The following is a 14,731-nucleotide window of genomic DNA, read 5'->3' on the forward strand; positions in this document are numbered from 1 at the left end:
AACAACAATTAAAACAGTTTACTTACACTGTGATTAAGGAATCTGTGTTTGTTTCACAAGGCATCAAGTATGAATTTGGCTTCCTTTACCCATCCTCTCTGTAGACAAATGCCCCGTCATATCATGGCACAGATACTGTTACCTGATTATTTGGGGATATGCAGATAGAATGCAGGGTGTTGACCAAGAACATACTGAATAAACACTTGTGAATTTATTTTTTTATTTTTTATTTTTATAAATCTTTTTTTTTAAGATTTTTATTTATTCATGAGAGACACACAGAGAGAGGCAGAGACATAGGCAGAGGAAGAAGCAGGCTCCCCTTAGGGAGTCCAATGTGGGACTCCATCCCTGAACTCCAGGCTCACTCCCTGAGCCGAAAGCAGAGCTTAACCCCTGAGCCATCCAGGCATCCCTCACTTGTGAATTTAGAGGAGTATTATCTAGGTTCTGAATTAGAATGTCAGAAATTAGGTCTGACTCCACTTATTCATTGATTGAGCAAATTTTGATGACCTGCCGTGGACATTCCTGACACTGTGTTTAAACCCCAGGAGGGATGCCTGGGTGGCTCAGCAGTTGAACGGCTGCTTTCAGCCCCAGGGCGTGATCCTGGAGTCCCGGGATCTAGTCCCGCGTCAGGCTCCCTGCATGGAGCCTGCTTCTCCCTCTGCCTGTGTCTCTGCCTCTCTCTCTGTGTCTGTTATGAATAAATAAATAAAATCTTAAAAAATAAATAAACCCCAGGAATTGGGTGTCTGGGTGGCTTAGTTAAGTGTCTGCCTTCACTCAGGTCATGATCCCAGGGTTCCAGGACCCAGTCCCGCATTGGGCTCCCTGCTCAGTGGGGAGTCTGCTCCTCCCTCTTCCTCTACCCCTACCTCCTACTCATGCTCTCTTTCTCTCACACTCTCAAATAAATCAGTAAGATCTTTAAATAAATAAACCCCAGGAATTCTCAAGAATGATAGGTCTAGGCAGCCCAGGTGGCTCAGCGGTTTAGCACTGCCTTCAGCCCAGGGCATGATCCTGGAGTCCCGGGATCAAGTTCCACGTCAGGCTTCCTGCATGGAGCCTGCTTCTCCCTCCGCCTGTGTCTCTGTGTGTCTCTCATGAATAAATAAATAAAATCTTAAAAAAATTGGCTCCTCTGTAAAAAAAGAATGATAGGTCTGCCAGGGCATCCTGGACCTTTCTTCCATTGATGATGGAGCTTATCCTCCATGTTTCTGGACTCATAGACAGCAGCCCCGGTTTCTTATTTCATGGATGATCATGCTCCCAATGCCTTATCGTTGCCCTTGGTCATGCTGCTCTTCTTTAAGGGCTGCTGCTGCCTCTTCATATAAAGTGAGTGGTTTGGACACACAGCATGCATTGTCCCTCACTGCTCTAGCCTGCATCACACAATTCTGGTTACACAGCATCTGAGACACCATTAAAGGAGAAAGACTAGATGTGAGATTTGGAGGAGACTCCCTCCAAATAAGGACTTCGCAGAAATTGTCACCTTCATCCTACTCTTGTAAACATCATGATGAAACTTGGCCAGAGATGACTTTTGGGCCTAGGTTGCATTTTGTGATGTCATAAGCTAAAAATCAAACTTTTCTGAAAGAGGGTCTCTTCTGTATGACATTTCTACCCCTTTCTCTGGCTTTTTCCCAACCAGAAGCCTTGATCCTATGAGCACTTCTTTCTCTTCTATAAAACCAGTTAACTGGCTTGTCCTTAAGTCCATAAAGTCAAGCAGTGCCCAGCCCATTTGCAGACTAGAGAGCAGAAAGCTGTCCAGGATGGAATGTGAAGCCCAAGGAGCCACCCCAGACACTAGGAAAGCCAGCAGGACCTGACCCCACTAATCATTCCATCCTGACAGGCAGAAGAATGGGCATTGGGCAGTCAGGTCTTGGGGAACACAGTTGAAATAGTACTAGCCAAATCTCCATGGCCTTCTTGGCCATCGGCCCACCACTTCCTCCCTCTGCAGAATTGTATTGAGTTAAGGGTCAAAAGTCACTGTGTGTGCTGCTGAAAGCCAGGATCCAACAATCTCCTTCCTGACCAGGTCCTCCAGCCCCCAGAATGAGGAGTGCAGTTGTTTTTTTATACTAAACTGGTAAAAAGGAAGAGCTAAAGTCTAGACCCACCAGATAAGCAAACCAGAACTTTCCAGCATAACATCCAAGCATAGTTAAACTGGACATTTCCATTTTGAAAATGAAAGGCCTAGGCATGAAGGCTTACCCGCAGCACACTCTCCCATGCATGCCGCAAGCCCAGCCTGGGTAGCTGGAGGAGTAGGAGACCTGAAGCTGAGGCTTGGATCTGCAGGACAGGGCAGAGAACTTTGGGGCAAGCAAGCTGGAATAGCACAGGAGCCACTTGGATTCTTGGCATCCTATCCTAGAGCCCCATGCCCAGAATAAGAAATGAGGCCTCACACAGGCTCCTATGACCCCAGACAAGGGACTGTTCCCCCAGACAGCTGCAGCCCTGGCAGCTCTGGAAGCCAGAGTGCTTTCCTAGCCAGGACAGAGCTGGGCAACAGAAAGCATGGGACCCTCAGGTCCCCACTTCAGGGCTCTGCCACTACCTCAGAACTCAAGATGGTTCCATGGGACTGGCAGCTCTGGGCTGAGGCTGGTGAGGCGAGAATGAGTTGGAGACCCTCCAGTACTTTGGCTTGCTCCTCTGTAAAGAAGGAAACAGGCTTATGGGAGGGCATCCACTCTGCTGCCCATTGCTTTGCCCACATGCGTTGGCCCAGTGGAATTCCAGGCTGGCCCTTCACCTGCAGGGGGCGGGCCAAGGCCCAACCACAGAAGGAGGCTGGGGTCAGTGGCTGCTAGGGTCTCTCCCGTAGTGCTCACTTTAAGCTGGGCATCTCTGGCTCACAGCAAAAGCAGACCCCACTCTCTGACAGAAAACTGGCCTCACAACTGAAAACCTATGTGAGTTATTCTCATACCTGATAAATGGATAAAGCTAGTTTTATATTCCAGGAGGCTAGCTTTGCACCTGGAAATTAGTGTGGGGCTAGGTTTGCAAAGTGCAGGCAAAGGTACACAAAGAGTGGGGCTTGTTGAGACCAGGGAGGCTTCCAGCACAATGGGAATTACTCAGTGTCCTGGGCTCTGATTGTGGTGTGTGTCCAGGGCAATGTGCTGAGAGCTGCCTCCACCCCGGCCCTGAGGGATCCTTTTCTTGGTGTTTTTCCTGCCTTTTGTTCTGTAAAAGCAACAACAACAAAAGTCAGGAATGACTTGCAGCCAGCCCCTCCCCATGTGGCCCACTTCCCAGAACTATGGATACAGGGGAGGGGGTAGAGATGTGGGGGACCAGAGTCCTACCTGTACCTTGGGAACATCATGTTCTGGACTGGACTGAGAACTGCGCATCCAATCCTTAGGATCCATAGGCCCCAGGGGGTGGAGTTGAGCAAGAATGGCCAGCTTGATTTAAGAAACAGGCAGGGAAGAGGTTTCTGATAGCTAACTGTCCCCAGGGCAGGACTACCATTGCACTCCCTCCTGACCCTACCCCTGGCCCTGACCCTGGTAAAGAGGAGCCCTTCCTTCCTTGATCCTAAGCCAAGGCTTCGTGGGAGGAACCAAGTGATTCCCCAACTGGGATCTTCAGCACAGAAAGGCTGCATCCACCTCCTGGTCCAACTCTCACTCCCTCCGCTTTTGGACAACCTCTTTCACCCTGGCTGATCCCTGGCTACTTATATCCCTGAGGAGAGGTCCCTGCTCAGCACCTACTGCCACCCTTTATCTCCAGGCCCCTTGCAATACTCACTGCCTGGCCCTTGGCCCATCCTCTACTCTTTTGTGCCTCTGTCCCCCTCAGCCATGGGCTCACCTCATTATTAGAGAAAACAGAGACATGGGCTAGAAGCCCTAGGCTCCTCCTCTGCTCCCCATGTCCCCATTTAGATCCTGCCCCACTTCTCCTTCCATGGCAAGAACCTTGAGACTTCCCTATAGTCACCTCCTCACCTCATCTTCTGGCTACAGCTCACCACCACCTCGGTCCTTGGAGCCAGCTGAAGTCACCATGGTGGATTCTTCTCTCCTGCTTCAGGACCACCTTCTCAGGAACATCTAGTTCTCCTGATTTTCTTCTCAGCTCTGTCAGCTTTAGCCCAAACTACAGTTAAATGTTGGGGTGTCCCAGGACTCCACTCCACTCCACTCCCACCCTGGGAGATTGTCAGAAGCAGTGTGGCCTTGGGTTCCCTCCACGCCACTCACTCTAGATTTATACCTCCATCTGGGACAGTGCGCTGAGCTGACTGTCCAGTGGTCTGGGTTGGGATTCCTCTCCCATCTCTTCACTCCACCCACTGGGCACCTTCTACAAGTTTGCTTTGGTTTTTTTATTATTATTTAATTTTTTTTTTAATTTAAGATTTTATTTATTTATTCATGAGAGACACACAGAGAGAGGCAGAGACACAGGCAGAGGGAGAAGCAGGCTCCATGCAGGGAGCCCGACGTGAGACTCGATCCTGAGTCTCCAGGATCACGCCCTGGGCTGAAGGCGGCGCTAAACCGCTGAGCCACCAGAGCTGCCCTAAAATTTTTTTTGAAGTGTGGACTATAACGTATATAGGAAGGTGCCTAAAACAAAGACATTCTGCTTAATGATTTCTCACAGGCCAAACATTCATAAAACAGAGCCCAGGTGAAGGACATCATTGGTGATCTATAGTGGGTGCCTCTGTGGCTCTCCAGTCATTCTTCCCGGCTCTGTCCCAAGTTCTAAGGTAAGGTGGTCATTACCTTAATTTTCTTGATCCTTACCACCTAAACATACCTCTCTGAAAAACTACTTTCTTGGGGCACCTGCCTGGCTCAGTTGGTGGAGCATGTGACTTTTGATCCCCATGTCAGGAGTTGAAGCCCCAGGTGTAGAGCTTACTTAAAAACAACAACGGGATCCCTGGGTGGCGCAGCAGTTTGGCGCCTGCCTTTGGCCCAGGGCGCGATCCTGGAGACCCGGGATCGAGTCCCACGTCAGGCTCCCGGTGCATAGAGCCTGCTTCTCCCTCTGCCTGTGTCTCTGCCTCATTCTCTCTCTCTCTCTCTGTGACTATCACAAAAAAAAAAAAATTAAAAAAAATAAAAACAACAACAACAATAAATAGATAGATACACTTTCTTCATACAGCGATATAATAAACACCTATAATTAAAGTCATAAGGGAGAACCTATCCTAACTGCTGGGTTTTAGCACAGTCTTTATCTTTTCCTCTTTTGTTTACCCCCGGCTCTATCTTCTATCACCATCACTCTCTGGAAACCCATGTTTACAAGATACATATTCTCTGAGGCGCCTGTGTGGCTCAGTAGGTTAAGTGTCTGATTCTTGGTTTCAGCCAGGTCATGTCCCAGGGTCTTGGGATCAAGCCCCTGGTCGGGCTCTGTACTCAGCAGGGAGTCTGCTTGAGATTTTCTCCCTCTCCTTCCCCCTCTGCTCTCTCTCAAATAAATAAATTAAATATATTTGACTCCTCAAAAACGTAATACCCTGCTGTTGATTAGAAACCTTACTAATAACGTAGACAGTCAATTAACATGTTTTGTATGATATATGTATTATATACTGTATTCTTACCAAAAGTAGGAAAGAAAATAAGAGAAAATACATACTGTACTGTATTTATGGAAAAATATGCAAATAAGTGGAGTTCAAACCTGTGAGTGTCAAGTGTATATTTACGCAGAATGGTTTGTCTTTATTGCATACATGAGATCATTTTGTACACACTTTTCTGCATCTTTCCTTTCTCACTCATCTCAACTTCTTGCAAGTTCTCAACTTATTCTAGTTCCTCCTTTTTTTTAAGATTTTATTTATTTATTCATGATATACATATTATATATATATATATATATATATATATATATATATATATATATATAGAAAGAGAGAGAGAGAGAGAGAGGCAGAGACACAAGCAGAGGGAGAAGCAGGCTCCATGCAGGGAGCCTGACGTGGAACTCAAACCCGGGTCTCCAGGATCACACCCTGGGCTGAAGGCAGCTCTAAACTGCTGAGCCACCTGGGCTGCCTAGTTCCTTCTTTTTGATAGTAACATAAAACCTGTCCCCAAACTTTATGATACTCCTCCCACAAAAGGTGGAGTCTAATTTCCCTCTTCTTGAACCTACATCCTGGTTTTAGTGACTTTGCTTTTAAAGAATTGAATGAGACAGAAATGACAGTGTGACTTCTGAGTCTAGGTTAGAAAGGCAATACAGCTTCCACCTGCCTTCCTCACTCTTGGGTCAGTCATCCTTGGAACCTAGCCACCGTGTTGTGAGGAAGCCCAGGGCACACGGAGGCCAATGTGGGTGTTCCAGCCTCAGCTCAAGCCTGAGCTGATAGCCACCATCAAACATGCTTCAAGTGAGGGATCTTCTGATGATTTCAGCCCCAGCTTTCAAGCTGCCCAGACTGGGATGTAGCAAAGAACAGTTGCCACTGAATCTTGATTAAATGGCAGGTTTGTGAGCAAAATAAATGTTTTTAGCCACTATTAGGTAGTTTTTTACACAGCATACTAGCCAGAACAGTGTAGAGGTACCAAAATGTCTCTAATCATGATCTTATGGATGGGCCATCACTTTGCATTTTTTTCCCACTACACATAATGTAGGAATAAATGTCCCTAACCATATAGCTTACATCTCAATGGTTTTATTTCTTTTTTTTTTTTTAAGATTTTATTTATTTATTCATGAGAGACACAGAGAGAGGAAGAGACACAGACAGAGGGGTTAGCAGGCTCCCTGTAAGAGTCTGATGTAAGACTCAATCCCAGGACCCCAGGATCACGACCTGAGCCAAAGGCAGTTGTTCAACCACTGAGCCACCCAGGTGCCCTCATTAGTGCTTTTATTTCTGTAAATGAGAATCCAAAGTTTAGGATTATAGAGCCCAAAAGTGTATGCATTTTTATTCTACTGGAGTTTGCCAAACTGCTTTCCAAAAAGGCTGTAACCAGTCACCTTTGTCAAGAACGTTTGGCTGAATCCTTTTCCTTACATACTGGAAAGAAGAGTTGGTGCAACCCTTTTTAATTTTTGCTAGTCTACTAAATATAAAGTGACAACTCATTTTTCTTTTTTAAAAAATTAATAGTGTTTTTTAAAAAGAGTGACCTTAGGTTCATAGCAAAAATGAGGGAAAGTACAGAGAGTTCCCATATCCCCCCTCCCTGGCCCAAGACACAGCTTCCCTCCCCATCAGCATCCCCTATCAGTGTGGTATATTTGTTACAATCAATGAACCAATGTTGACCCATTAGCAACCAAAGTCCAGAGTTTACATAGAGTTCATTCTTTTTGTTGTACATTCTATGGGTTTTGACAAATGTATAATGAAATGTATCCACCATTATAGTATTATACAGAAGGGTTTCACTGCACTAAAAAATCCCGTGTTCCACCTATTCATCTCTCTCTCTCCTTCAAATCCCTGGCAACCACTGATCTTTTTATTCTCTCCATAGTTTTGTCATTGTTACATTTTTACTCTGACTCACATTCCTTGCCTTCTGATGAAGGGGACCATTTTTTTCATGTTTTGAGGTTCTGTTGGTTGCCTCACAGTCCTTTATCTCCTTCGTCTTTGCTAATAAATCCAGATTTTATCCAGTGGCAAGTGTCCAGTCTCAAGTGATGAATGAATCCTGACCCCATTCCCTGACCTCTCAGATTCCTAGTGTGATTTCCTATAGGAAATTTCCCACCAAGTACAATTCCTATACCTTTCATAATAAATTATTCCTAAGTATTTTATAGTTCTGTTATTGTTAATTGAATATTTTTCTCAACTTTATTGATTTCTAGGGGCTTATTTATAGCAAATTAAAAAAAAATTTTTTAAGTAGGCTCCATGCCCAGTGCAGAGCCTGATGAGGAGCTCGATCTCATGACCCTGAGATCACGACCTGAACTGAAATTAAGAGTTGGATGCTTGGGCAGCCGGGGTGGCTCAGCAGTTTAGCGCCGCCTTCAGTCCTGGGTGTGATCCTGGAGACCCGGGATCCAGTCCCATGAAGGGCTCCCTGTAGGGAGCCTGCTTCTCCCTCTGCCTGTGTCTCTGCCTCTTTCTCTCTCTCCTCTCTGTGTATTCTCATAAATAAGTAAAATCTTAAAAAAAAAAAAAAAGTTGGATGCTTAACCAACTGTGCCATTCAGGCGCCCCTGTAGTGAATCTTCGATATATTTTTCTTGTATTTATCACCTTAACAGTTTCTCTTATTAACTGTAGTTTTCAAGGGGTGCCTGGGTGGTTCAGTAGCCTAAGTGTCTGCCTTTGGCTTGGGTCATGATCTCAGGGTCCTGGGGTTGGGCCCCCCTTCAGACTCTATGCTTGGAGGAGTGTTTTTTCCTCTCCCCTGCCCCTACTCATGCTCTCTCTTGCTATCTCTCTCTCTCTCAAATAAATAAATAAAATCTTAAAAAAAATAATTGTAGTTTTCAAGAAAGCCCTTTGGATTTTCTAGATTTCCAATCATGACATTAACTAAAAAGATTGTGCAATCTCTGTCTTTTCAATATTTATAACATTGTATTTTCTTTATTTGCTAGAACTCTAAAGCATTGTGTAATGATAATAGTGTTAATACCAATCCTGTCTAATTTCCGATTTAAAAAAAAGTAGTTTTAGTATCTGGTGTATGTTATGGTTATGAATATTTTACCTTTTATATTTTTTTCATAAACTGTGCCTTTGTTAAATAATGTGCCTCTCTATTTTTCTCAATGCATATCACCTTAAATCTTACCTTCTCTGGTGTCATGTAGCTATTCCTGCTATCTTCTACTTTGTGCAGGCCTAATCTTTCTTTCTGCCAACTCCTTTATTTTCAATCTTTTCTTGTGGTTTCAAGTATCTTTATTATAACCAGTATAGGTCTGGTTTTTGTTTTTCTAACCCAGTCTCTGTCTTTAATGGGGGGATCCAGTGTATCCTTAATTAGTTATTTAGTGTGACAAAGATGTTTGCTCATTCCATAATTCCTTTATGTTTGTTATTTTATACTTTGTGATTTTATCTTTTTATTCAATTGAACTACATGAAATTACCAACTACATGCTGCTTTCCTCTTTTCTCTCTTTAAAGCTGTCATTCATTTTATTTTTTCCCTTGGTAATTTGGAAATTCTACTACTTTTTTCCATTCCATTAATGGCTACCTTCCCCCTCCAGGCATGAGGACTGACCCTTCACTAGGTATAGATAACAGATAATTTACCTATGTTATGGGGGACAGTTTAAAGCTAGTTGGGGGCAGCCCCGGTGGTGGCGCAGCAGTTTAGCGCCGCCTGCAGCCCAGGGCGTGATCCTGGAGACCCTGGATTGAGTCCCACATCAGGCTCTCTGTATGATGCCTGCTTCTCCCTCTGCCTGTGTCTCTGCCTCTCTCTCTCCCCCTCTCTGTCTCTATGAATAAATAAATAAAATCTTTAAAAAATAAAAAAAAAATAAAGCTAGTTGGCCCTTCCTCCTTGGTAGGTAACTTGTTCTATCTATCTGGAGTTTGTACAATGTTCTCTTTCTCATTGGAGGTTAAGCATTTACTACTTAAGAATTTACTATTGTCTTTCCCTTCCATACTGCCTGGGAAAGAGGTCAGTACCTCCCATCTACAGGCACAGCTTTTTCTTCATGTCAGAGAAGTTTTCTACTGTAATTCACTTGGTTCATGCCTCTATTTCATCCATCCCTGTTTCTCCTTCTGGAACTCCTATTTGCACAACAGGATTCCTGGATTTGGCCTCCAGATCTCCAGTTTTTCCTTCATGCCTTTGAGCTTTCCATTTAGCTCTGAATGATTTCTTCCATTAGACCCAAGCACCTTCTTCATATTCCTCCAATATACCAAACTTGTTCTGTCCTTGGGGTTTTTGTCCTTGCTATGCTTCCTTCCAGGACTGACTTTTCTTAGATCTTTCCCTGCTCAGCCCAAAAGTGGGCTGATGTAAGCTCAGATTTAGGTTCATGTTAGCTCAGATGTCCCCTTCTCAGATTTTACCTTTTCTGCTGCCTTGGATGTAAGCACCATACTCTGCATATCACTTTGGTTCCCTTTCTCCATTATTCACACTGCTCATAATTAAGAGTTTTTAAACAATATTTTATTTATTTATTTAAGAGAGAGTGAGAGAGAGCACAAGCAGCAGGGTGGGGGGTGGGGGAGGTGGAGGCAGAGGAAGAGGGAGAAGCAGACTCCCTACTGAGCAGGGAGCCTGACACAGGGCTTGATCCCAGGACCCTAAGATCATGACCGGAGTTGAAAGCAGATGCTTAACTGACTGAGTTACCCACTTGCCCCTTAAGCTGTTTTTTTGTTCTGTTTTGTTGTGTTTTACTGTTGTATTCATCCTTTATTTCCCCATACTCCTCACTATGGGGCAAGGATTCTGTAACAATCATTCAAATTCTTGCTGTGTCCATTCTTGCTATGTACCCAGTGTCAGGCACAGGTCAGCACTTATGGAAGAAATCTAAGAGTGAACTAATGTCTTCCCCAGGGAAACCCTGCCGTGTCCAGCCTCAACCCCACACACAAGATTATTGGAATGGGAGAGTGAGTGGGCAGAGGAAGGTGGGAAAGTGCTTGCCTGTGAAGACTTGAATAACGGTGCCTGTTGGGCCCTTTTTTATTCTGTGGCTATAGCAGGGAATAGGAGCAGAAGCTGGGTTGGGCTTCCTAGCAATCCTGATGGGTATGGGGCCTTTGGGCCTGACCCAGGAATAGCCTTGATCGGGGATACTCTCATTCTGCTCCAACCTTCTGCTGCCCCATTGAAATTTTTTTCCATACCACTTATCACTTAAAATCCCATGGCATCCATCTTATTCAAGTCAGCCAACAAGTATTTCTGGAGCTTACTTGGTATTTGAGGTGCTCAGGCTATATCCGTGACTAAAACAGAGAGATTCTCACCTCACAGGGCTCTTATTCTAGTGGAGAAAGCCAGGCAATGCCATATAAGGATAATAAATGCCTCCATAGGGCACCTGGGTGGTTCAGTGATTGAGCAACTGCCTTTGGCTCAGGTAGTGATCCAGGGGTCCTGGGATCGAGTCCCACATCGGGCTCCCCACAGAGAGCCTGCTTCTCCCTCTGCCTATGCCTCTGCCTCTCTATCTCTGTGTCTCATGAATAAATAAATAAAATCTTAAAAAAAATAAATGCCTCCATAACAAAGGTAACTGCTATAGAAAAAAGTAGAGCAGGGAAAAGGGATAAAAGTGATCCCATGTGCTGGTTGAAAGGTGCAAGCTGCAGTCTGAAATGAAGGGCTTTGAGGGTATTAGGGGACAGTCCTGGGAAAATTTATGGAAAGTGCATTCAAGGTATGGAAACCAGAGCCCAGCCCCTGGGATAGGAGAGTGCATGAGGTGTGATATATAAGCAACTTTGGGCTGCTGAGCAGTGGGGCTGGAGATAAAGAAAGGAGATGCAGTCAGAGAGGTAATGGGGAATCATAAGGTTCCTGCGAGCTTTGAGTTTTTCTTGGGGAGGGGTTACTGCAGGGTTCTGAGCAGGGCAGGAGCGATTCTGATTTATGTATTCACAGGCTAATGTGTAGAGAATGCACTAAAGGTGGCAAGGGCAGCAGCAGGAGATTGGAAGTTGACTGTGACATTGCCCTAGGGAGACAGTGGTGGCTTGGACTGGGTGGAAGCTATGGACCTGGCAAGAAGTGCTCTCATTCCGTGTAGATGATGCAGTGGAAGGAATAGGACTTCTTTTTAAATTTTTTTTTATTTATTATTTTATGCATGACACACAGAGAGAGAGAGAGAGAGAGAGAGAGAGAGAGAGAAGCAGACGTGGGACTCAATCCCGGGTCTCCAGGATCACATCCCGGGCTGAAGGCAGTGCTAAACTGCTGGGCCACTGGGGCTGCCCAGGAATAGGACTTCTTAAATGTAAGTGGGAAAGTAGTCAAGAGGTGTTTAGTCTGAGCAGTAGAAAAGACTAAGCAGCCATCCCTTTGAGCTGGGGGAGGAGAGGTAGAGTGCATTTGGAGGACGAGCCAGAGCTAGGGTGGCACAAAGTGAGTTTGAGATGCCAAGCGGAAGTCAGTACAGATGCCTAGTTTACAGCTGGGCATTGAGTCTGGCACTCAGGTAGGATCTGGACTGGACATACACCTTTGGGAGTGATGGATGTGTAGGTGGAATTTGAAGCCACGAACCTGGATAAGTTATGAGAGAAATAATATAGATAGAGAGAGGAAGCAAAGAGGAGGAACCAGTGAGGTGAGAAGAAAGCATGAGGAGCCCTGAAACACACAGGAGAGGAGAGGCCAGCTGGTCACAGGAAGTCTTTCCTGCCCATTCCCGTAAAAGCAGACCCCATATATATTTTTTTAAACTGTTTTTGTTCACTGCTATATTTCCAGCACAGAAAGTGGGTCTCAAATACCTGTTGAGTGAATAAGCATATGCATGTGTCCACACCTCTGCCACCCCCAGTGCTCATGCAGCAACGTGGGCCTCCCTTACAGAGAGAACAGAGATCAGGTAGGAGGCTCTGCCCACTTCAGTACCATCTCCCTCCTCCCTCGAGTTTCCCAGCCACACTGACATCCACTCAGGTGGGAGCCCTTCTGGCCAACCCATAGGACCCAAGGCAAATGCGCTTCAGACAAGCCCTGCAGTGTGGAGGTTGGTATGACCTAGGGTGGGCACGGGGTCATCCACCAGTCCCCAGAGGACCCTACAGCCATTCCTGCGTCCACCCCTCTCTATCTAGTCATCTATCCACCTGTGCATATAACCATTCCTTTACTCACCGTCTACAGTCCCTCTTTTGTCCATCTTTCCATCCATCCACATCTAGTCCTCTGTCCATCCATCTGCTAGGGTGACGAAATTCCCAGTTTGCTGCAGACTGTCTCAATGTTAACCTTGAAAAGTCCACACTCCGGGAACCCCACCCCGGACTCTGGAAAAATGGGACTAGTGGTTGAGCCATGCGTTCACCCAGGGATCCGTCATTGCACCCACAAACCCAAAGCCCATCTGTCCACCCAACCACCCACCTAACCTGCCTGGCCATCCTGCCCTTTGGAAGGCCAGCGAGGCCCGCAGCATCTCTGGCCCCGCCCCGTGCCCCGCCCCGTGCCCCGCCCCTCCCGGAAGCCGCTGCCTGGATCCCGGCGCCCTAGCAACAGCGCTTTTCGCGCTGCCCAGTCCGCGAGCCGGGCTCCCGGGGCGAGCCAATAGCGAGGGGGCTCCGGGAGCGAGGCGCGGGGGGCGGGGCTCGACGCGGCCGCCGCCATCTTGATGGGAGAGAAACAATAGGACGGAAGCGCCGCGGGACGGGCTGAGGCCGCAGGTAATCCCCGCCTTGTGCAGCCTGTGGCTCTGCCGCCCAGGTACATTTGGGAGAGGGGGTCTCCAGGCCGTTCGCAGGCGCGGTCTCTGGTCATGAGGGGTGTCCCCGTGTTATTTGGGGTGGGGCTCTCTCGCGGTCCTGGGGGCGGGGAGATGTCCCTGGGTCTTCGTGGGGCCGGATATCCCCCGGTCATTTGAGAAAGGCATTATTTCCTCAGGTTACTGGGGGCGGGGATGGGGTGGGTGGAGAATATCGTCCCGGATTTTGAGGGGCAGAATCTTCTCTGGTCATCGAGGGGGTCTCCCGGGTGTTTTGGCGGCGCAGGATCTCTCTGGGAAGGTTTCCTCCAGGTCTTCGTGGGGGAAAGATCTGTGTCATTGCTTCCCATGGGCCCCCGGGTTACTGCGGGGGGGTTCTCCTCGAGTCTTTGAGTGGAGGAGCCAGCCCACCGCCTCAGGTGCTGCCTACCTGGGGCTGGCAGATGTGCAGCCATTTTGAGCGTTGAATGCCAGTTGGGCCTGTCAGCGGGTCGCTGGTGAGGAAATCTGCACATCATCTTCTCCAAAAAAGTCCTAAAATGGATCACAGGATGTCTTCTCTAATAGTGGTAAGCTTCACCGCGGGTGGAGCTTTCATTTCTTTCTCTTTTGCTTCAAGACTGCTTTTGCCTCCTATCTAATGATTTGTATCCTTCGGTTTCCTACGTCCAGAAAGCTGCACTTGCAGAAAAAAAGAGCCCTCAAGTGTTGTGAAAACAGAATGTAGAAAACAGTCAAGCCTAGTGCTCTTAAATCCCAGGGAAATAGAACTAGTTACAGCTTGGAATGAAACATTTTGGTAGTTAAAGGTACATAAAACAAGAATAAAGTCTTTGGAAAGAATAGTTGTCGAAACTTTTGAAAAGCGGTAACGAAAATGTTGCAGTTCACCAGTTTTGTGATTTTTTTTTAATAAAGCACCATGATTACAGTAATTTTGATGAATTCTAGTATTTAAAATGTTTGCAGTATTTGCATTTTAAGCAGGGTTACATTTTAAGCAAACTCAGGTGCTTATTTACATGTGTTGCTGCTGTGAGTTTTGTATAATTGCATCCTGTAGCCTGGTGTTAAGTTTTTAAAAAGAAGTTTCAGGGGGGTGGTGTTATTCTTTTAACTTAAGCCACCATCAGAATTAGAAGCTGGTGAAATGGATACTTTATCATATTTGACGTAAAAAGCCAGTTGATCTTAGTAACTTTTCAGTTGAACTGTTCACTCTTATTCCAACTGATTTATTTGCTTTGTGACTTTAGACTAGAATTCACAGGAATTGTTAGAAATCAAGTACATAAGAACCAGCACCAGAGTT

General features: G+C 46.1%; 1 protein-coding gene and 1 long non-coding RNA gene across 5 annotated transcripts in view; one reads left to right on the forward strand and one right to left on the reverse strand.

The window, feature by feature from the left end:
* Positions 1-25: 25 nt before the first annotated feature.
* On the reverse strand, positions 26-13,126 carry LOC112665757 (uncharacterized). The gene is made up of 5 exons (XR_003140549.3): positions 12,837-13,126; positions 12,467-12,541; positions 4,008-4,146; positions 3,357-3,458; positions 26-3,234 (listed from the first exon to the last, which is right to left on the reverse strand). It is a non-coding gene; the product is annotated as an uncharacterized LOC112665757 (long non-coding RNA).
* Positions 13,127-13,226: 100 nt separating this feature from the next.
* IP6K2 (inositol hexakisphosphate kinase 2) overlaps positions 13,227-14,731 on the forward strand; it is a 34,645-nt gene continuing 33,140 nt past the window's right edge. The window contains exon 1 of one of the 4 annotated variants that reach the window (XM_025455765.2): positions 13,227-13,381. The gene's annotated coding sequence lies outside the window, so the exon portion shown is untranslated. Of the gene's footprint in view, positions 13,422-14,731 lie in introns of all 4 variants that reach the window. The other 3 variants (XM_025455771.3, XM_025455766.2, XM_025455770.3) reach the window with 3 other exon arrangements.

Source organism: Canis lupus, chromosome 20 (assembly GCF_003254725.2).
Source record: "Canis lupus dingo isolate Sandy chromosome 20, ASM325472v2, whole genome shotgun sequence".
Lineage (NCBI taxonomy): Eukaryota > Metazoa > Chordata > Mammalia > Carnivora > Canidae > Canis > Canis lupus.